This window comes from Lathyrus oleraceus, chromosome 2, assembly GCF_024323335.1.
Source record: "Lathyrus oleraceus cultivar Zhongwan6 chromosome 2, CAAS_Psat_ZW6_1.0, whole genome shotgun sequence".
In the NCBI taxonomy this organism is placed as follows: Eukaryota; Viridiplantae; Streptophyta; class Magnoliopsida; order Fabales; family Fabaceae; genus Lathyrus; species Lathyrus oleraceus.
The window spans coordinates 479,312,773-479,320,155 of NC_066580.1; the positions used below are offsets into that span (position 1 = coordinate 479,312,773).

Here is a 7,383-nt window from a genome sequence, read left to right on the forward strand (position 1 = left end):
CCCTAACATCCATGGTACTCCATGGGAACCATCTAGGATGTCTATGCTTGAATGGGTGTCGTTATCTTAATGTTTACTTGCTAAAGATTTATGGAATGGATATGAATTTTTAATTAGTGTGCTCGCCAAGGATTTGGGTCCCCGTGCCTACGTATGCCCACTCGTTGAAGTGATAAATCAGAGCCCTGTAGTTCATGGGTACAAAATGTTTGTTTGTTTTGTTGATTTTATACCTTAAAAAAGGGTTTTCGAAGGTGATGCCCTAAGGCTCAAACAAAAGGTTTGATGAGTTGATGTTGTTTTTAGGTTTTGAAAAGAAAGTGTTCTTGACTTCAGATTGCACTAAAGACTATGGATAAAGGTGAATACCTCAAACTACCAAGCCAAACATCTTGTGTTCAAGATACTCAGAACGAGTGTAGAAAAGCTCCATTCACATCCCTTCTTTACCACTTAAGGCTCGTGGCATACAATCCTAATTGCATCTTATAACGTTTTTGAGTTTGATTTGAGAAAATACCACTTGATGTTGGATCAAGGGTTTGCTTATTGATTAAAAAGTGGTGAACAATCTTATAGTTTAATGGTTAGCTAGCGAGCGATAACAAGGCAAAGGAAAGCGAGTAAAAAAAGTACATCAAAAAGGGAAGGGGGATACATGAAAAATACAAGGGACTTGCAAGAAATAAAGGGGTCTCCTTATAAGGTAGACAAAGAGAAAGCCTTGTGTGTGCATCGTGTCCTAAGCTAGAAAGCGCATAATGATATTACAAACATAACTCCTTTTCTTCTTTGAGGATGTTGCCATGAGTGCTCCCTTGTAATAAAAGATCATAAAGTCCAATATGATCCAAATCATGCGTAGGTCAAGCAATGGTCCAAGGTCCAATGCAAAGGTCCTAAAAGAATCCTCTAAGTCCATAGTCCATTGTCCATTATCCATGCTTAGATCTTAATCAAGTCTCTTTTTATCTTTTCCACTTATTTATGTTTAGTCCATCTTTAAGTTGATTATCAAGAGGGAAGTGAAGAATGATAATGATGAATGTACAATATGATATAAAGCAAGGTAAAGTAAATAAAAATGAGAAAAATTAAATGTTCGGAGTTAGGTACAAAAATGTAAAAAATTAGGAATTAGAATGCGGAAACGTAAAAGTTAGGAATTAGTTGTTAGATGTTAGGATTAACATCAATTAAGATTCCAAGAATATAAAATAATTGAAATCAAACAACTAGAATTAATATTCTAAAAATCAATATCTAAAATCAAATGACCAAAATTATTTCTAAAATCAACATTTTAAAACAATATCTAAAATAAGTTCTAAAATTAATTTAATTAATCTAATCCTAAACCAAATATTAATCTAATTAATCTATAATATCCTAAGATTCCAAAAAACTAATTCTAACATGGATTAACAATTTCTTATCAGCACTAAGATTAACAACATAATTTAAACGAAATTAAAAATAATTTAAAGACCTTAATCATGGTTTAAGAAAGAATTAAAAGAAAGAAAGAAAAACAATGGACCTGGGGGTTAATTAATGGATTGAAGGGTGGTGTTAAAAAAATTGTTTGGGCCTGAGCCCAAGCTTCCAATAACCAACTCGAGTTCACCATCCTAACACACACACCAAAGCTACATTCCCCTCATGTCAAAATCCCCAGTCAACACAGAAACACTCACGCTCAACATCAACGTGTGCAAACAACTTCTTAATCACTGAGGAAAAACTTAAGAACTTGATTCCACCCTCCATCGAAGAACCGAGAACGATAACCAAATCCGCATGGAAGCTCAACATCAAAACGAAATCATCGAAATTGAATTTGTTATACTTGTTCTTGCGCGTGAAATGAAAGAAGTGGAAGAGATGGATGACCTACCAGATTCACGTTTTGACACGGTGGCTCAGGTGATGTATTTCTCTCCTCTTTCCTTCTTCGCTTCGTCCACTTCGATCTTCTTCTTCTATATGTGTATTGTAGTGAGTTATGTGAAAATTGGTGAGGTTTGTGTGTGATATTGAGTTGCGCTGCAGATGACTTATGGAATTGAAAACAAGATGATGTATGGTGCGGTTCGATTTGTAGGGGATGGTTCAGGAAGATTGAAGAGGATGAAGTGAGAATTATGGAAGATTGAAGAAGAAGTTCCAATGGTGGTTCTCTCAAAGAATTGAAAAAGAAAGAGGGGGGGAAAGAGATTCTGCAAAAAAAATGGCCAAGAAGACTTCACCGTGAGCTTATGGATTTATAGCTTTGAGTACTAGATTAAGGGCCAGTTTGTTTTAGCTTTAAAAAAATGAATTTTTTCTTTGTATTTTTGAAAATGGATTCTACAAAAATGTTTTTCAAAATATTATAAATTTTTCTAAATTTGTTTTTTATAAATTAAAAGATTGAATTGTTTATTCTATAACATAAATATACATTATTAAAGATCAAAACATAGTCGAAATCACAATTTTTTTAAAAAGTTGTATCTTAAAAATGATTTTTATGGAAAGTTATTTGAAATAGCTTCAAAATTAAGTGATTTTTTGAAAATTTGATATCCAAAAAAAGTTTCGATAAAATGATGAAATACCTAAAATAACATTTTAAGAATAACTATTCGAACCAAATTCTCATTTGAAGCTTTTATGAAAAGTTTCTTTGTAAATTTTTTTTACACTAAAATATGTAACACTATAAAAATCATTTTAAAAAAAAGCCAAAACAAACGGGCCCTTAAATGTGTGTTTTGAATCATTTACGTCGTTTGCGTTTTGAATTGTGTTGCGTCTTATTTCCTTGCTGCAACGCGTTTCAGCTGCATTTTGGTTGGCTTCATGGACTTGCGTTTTGCTTCTGCTATTGCTGCATTTTACTTCTGCCGCGTTTCATTGCGTTTCCGTTTGCGTTTGACTTGCGGTGAGGATTGAATTGGCTTGCCGTGCGTTTGTTTTAGATTTGTCCTGCGCTTGGATACTGGTACGGATGTGGGATGGTTAATTGTTTTGGATAATGGATATTGATAATGGTAAATGGGGTTGGATATTAAAATTGCATTAGAATTGGATAAATGGACATTGGGATATGGATAATTGAATTACAAATTGGCTATTTGAATATGTGGATAAAAGGATTTGTGGTATGGATATTGAATCATAGGCCCATGCTGAAATTTTATTATAAAACAAAAATGATGAATGGGCTAACTCTTTGGACTTAAAGAAATGTGATTTTTTTATGCTGAGTTTTTAACATAAAAATGAATGATAGACCAACTCTAAATTAATAATAATGGTCCACTAGTAAAAAAATAAAAATTCTAAAAATTAATTTGAATGCTAAAATTAATTTGAAATTAAAAGATTAATGTTTTTTCTAAAATTAATTTGCTAAAAATGATGAAATGACTTCCAAACTTAATCTAAATTTCAAAAGTAAATTTTAACCTCCAAAATCAATTTAAACTTCAAAAATTAATTTGAAGTTAACATCAACTTGAAGTTAAAATCAATTTAGAAAAATATTATGACACAATGATGAATGTAATAACAACATGCAGTGGATTAATGAACTCAGTTGATAGCAAGGCTTGTGAGTCAAGCAAACTAAATGACTTATATTTGGATAAAACTCCTTATGCTTATGAAAAATACCATGTCCTAATATGGATTGAACCACATGAAATGCAAAACCTAAGACAACAAATGAAGGAACCAAATGATGATATGGACTATCACAACATGTATTATAATGAATGAATGACATTGAGTGACAATGGACCATGGCCACAGGAAATGAATGGACGTGCTAATGAATTAATGCATCAAGACACATGGAACCAAGAATCAAATGATTGATTTTAAATGAACATCGATCCAAGAGTGAAGTGAAGTATGAAACTAAGTGGATACCTGGTTAACAAGATATGTGTCAAACCCTGATGATCAAGGCATGATCACGCTTGATCAAATGCCTCAAAAATAAGTGATTTACCATGCAAATGAATCCACCAATGTCATAAACCAAGAGAGTAGGATTTGATTGACTAATTCGCCTCAAGTTGCTGATGAACCCTAGTACCCACTAGGTGCAAGCACATAACCATGAATCCAAGTCACATGTCTCCTTGTGTTGAACCATGCTTGTGCAAATGAAATGGACGCTTATGATGATATGCAAATGTTTTGGGTTAATGATCTATACATTCCTTGTGAAGGGTATGGTGAATTTTGGGGTATGACAGCTGCAAATCCAATCTTGATATTTTTTTGCCCGCTAACTTTATGCGCAATTAAGAAACGATTCAACCAGATTATCTGTAGAATCGAAATTTTATTCTGTTCGACATTTTAAGCGATATGTGGAAAGAAATGCATGTTATGATAGCAGATGATGCAAATGTCTTATGAATGCATTGATTTATTGATTGAGGGGGAAATTGGGGTATGATAGTGGATGTCATACCCCAATTTTGTCCGGGCGTTTTAAATTCGATTTTTATTTCAATTTGCATTAATTGTACAGCAAAACATGCATTTCATCATTAATAATATCTAAAATATTAGTCGGAATAAATTCTTGAAAATACAAATAATTTGGTTAAATCATTCCTCAAGTACGTACAAAATCAGCGGATAAAAAGTTTCGAAATTAAACTCACAGACGTCAGTATTATTAATCTACAGTTCGCGTAGTTTAGCCTGGTGTGCTCGTAATATTTTTCGGCAACTTGTTCAGCTGCATTTTAATTCGTCTAAGTCTTTCAATCGATGAAAATTTATTTCAAAATTTAAAGAAACGTTGTATTTTTTCAATAAGTATATTTTGCACTGATCATTTTCATGCATCCGATTTAATTTTTCGAGCAAATTTTTGCCCGACTTTTATTCATTTTTAGTCATTTTAATTTTGTTCTTTCGTCAAAATAGTCAGATTAAATAAATAAAATTTTCCATGTTATTATTTTAATTTTATCATGATTATTTAAAAAGTTGTGAATTTTATTTGACTCAATTGACTAAAATTGTTTTAAATCGATTAAGTCATCTAAAAAAGGCATTATATGCATTTTGATTTATTTAAATAGTGTGTGTTTGTTGGTGTGCTTCTTTGATTCAATCTGAATCGTTGATTCAAATTAATCAAGGGTCTAAGTTCACAATCCATGTGCATTTTATTATCCAATAAGAATTTAGAAATAAATTGAATAATAATTATCAAGAAAAATGAAAATAAAAGAACTCTCTCCAATCCTCTCTAGACAATAAATTGAATAATAATTATCAAGAAAAATGAAAATCATATTGTCATTTCGCTCTAACCGGTTTGAGCACATTGCGGTTCACTTGTTTCTATCATTTTTTAATAAGTTAATTAATTAATCGAGATTTGTTTAAATTAATTAATTTTAATAATTAATTTTAATTATCTTGAATATATTGGTTTAAATCAAATGATTCTTGGTGATTATTATTTTTTGTTATTATATTAAAATAGTTGATTTAATCAAATTATAATTAATTAATTCTGTTTATTAGAAAGTCATTAATTTGCTTCACCATCATCTCAACTCTCATTCCACGACAATCTCACACTCATTTACAAAAATCACTATCACGTCAATCACGATTTCATTCAATTTCATCACCAATACAAAACCATTTTAAACCACTAAAATCACACAATTCTTGATTTAACATCAAGCCCATTTTCAAACACCTTTGCAAGTCGATTGCTTTAGGCATCGCCATCAACCTCACATAGCTTACTCTTGGGCTTTCTTACAATGAGACATATTCGATTTTAATCGAGTAGATGATTGATTCACTAAATAAAATCCAATTTATTCACAAAACACGAATTTAAAACCTCGATCCAATGTCGAGTATTTTTATTCAAATTAATTAAAATACCTAATCATGGTTAAGCACCATTTCATTTGGAAATGAAAGAGGGACGGTTTTGAGTTTTCAACTCCTCTCCTCGAGTATTTGAATACGAGTTCTCTTACTCAGTTAGTCAAATAGTTGTCACTCCTATCCACCTAAACACAATTAAATCAATTTATTCTCATGATAACGAAATGAAAATGGGGATGGTTTTAAGCCTTTAACTCCTCTCCTCGATTGTTTGAATACGAGTTTTCTTACTCGGTTAGTTAGACAATCGTCGTTTCTTTACAAACATTAAACCAAGATTAAAGCAAATTATTTTCGTAACAACGAAATGGAAAGGGAGATGATTTTGAGCCTTCAACTTCTCTCCTCAATTGATTGAATACGAGTTCTCTTACTCGGTTAGTCAAACAATTGTCTTTTTTCCGCAATCTTATAACTTAATCAAATCATTTTCATAATAAACTATACGAAAAGGGAGATGGTCTTCAGCCTTCGATTCCTCTCCTCAAATGCTTGGATATGAGTTGTCTTACTCAACCGTTCAAGTACTTGTCGTTTATTCTAAAATACATCAACCATACATAAACTTATTTTCATAATCACTTAGGTGAAAAAGAAAGTGGTCTAGAGTCTTCTATTCTCTTTCCCGACTATTAGGATACGAGTTGTCTTACTCGAATATCCGAATAATCGTCATCCATTTAAAACACCTAAACTATTATCAAATCCTTTTACAATTAAGGATGAAAAGGGAGATGGTCTAGAGCCTTCGATTCCTCTCCTTGACTTTTAGGATGCGAGTTTCCTTACTCGATTATCCAAGTAATCGTCATCCAACCAAAATATCTCAACAAAACCAATCTATCTTTTCTCGCCCTCATGTGATCGAAACCAATCAAAACATCCAACATATTAACCCAATTTGTCACCCCCGTGTGACCAAAACTATTTTAAAAAAGAACACCATTTAATCCTTTCTAATACGCACAATAAACTAATGTTTAAGCCTCCGCCGAGAGTAGACAAGCCAACGTTTAGCCTTTAGGATGCGATCTAAATAGTTATTCATTAAAAAACACCAACCAATCGTAGTTCCCCGAACTACGAATGCTCTGACTTCCTTATTGCACCATAAGGATACGTAGGCAAGAGATTGTTGTACCTTCACGAGCACACTAATAAAAAACCTCCCTTTTCCCTTTCCGGGGTTCCCATCCATCTCTTTTCAATATTTTTATCACACGAAGAAAACAAACAACATAAGTTAACATTCAAATCGCAAAATTGAACTAAAAGGTTCCTGTTGAGTACAACGGACGTGAGGGGTGCTAATACCTTCCCCTTGCGTAATTAACTCCCAAACCCGAATATGGTTGCGACGACCATTTTTCTATTATTCAAAAGGTTTTATCGATATTTTCCTATCCCTTTATTGGGATAAATAAAGTTCGGTGGCGACTCTGTTCGAACATAAGTTTT

General features: G+C 32.4%; 1 long non-coding RNA gene across 1 annotated transcript; it reads left to right on the plus strand.

Annotated features, from left to right (window-relative positions):
- Positions 1-1,549: 1,549 nt before the first annotated feature.
- LOC127120616 (uncharacterized) lies at positions 1,550-3,126 on the plus strand. The gene is made up of 2 exons (XR_007803229.1): positions 1,550-2,250; positions 2,826-3,126. It is a non-coding gene; the product is annotated as an uncharacterized LOC127120616 (long non-coding RNA).
- The last annotated feature ends 4,257 nt before the right edge of the window (positions 3,127-7,383 follow it).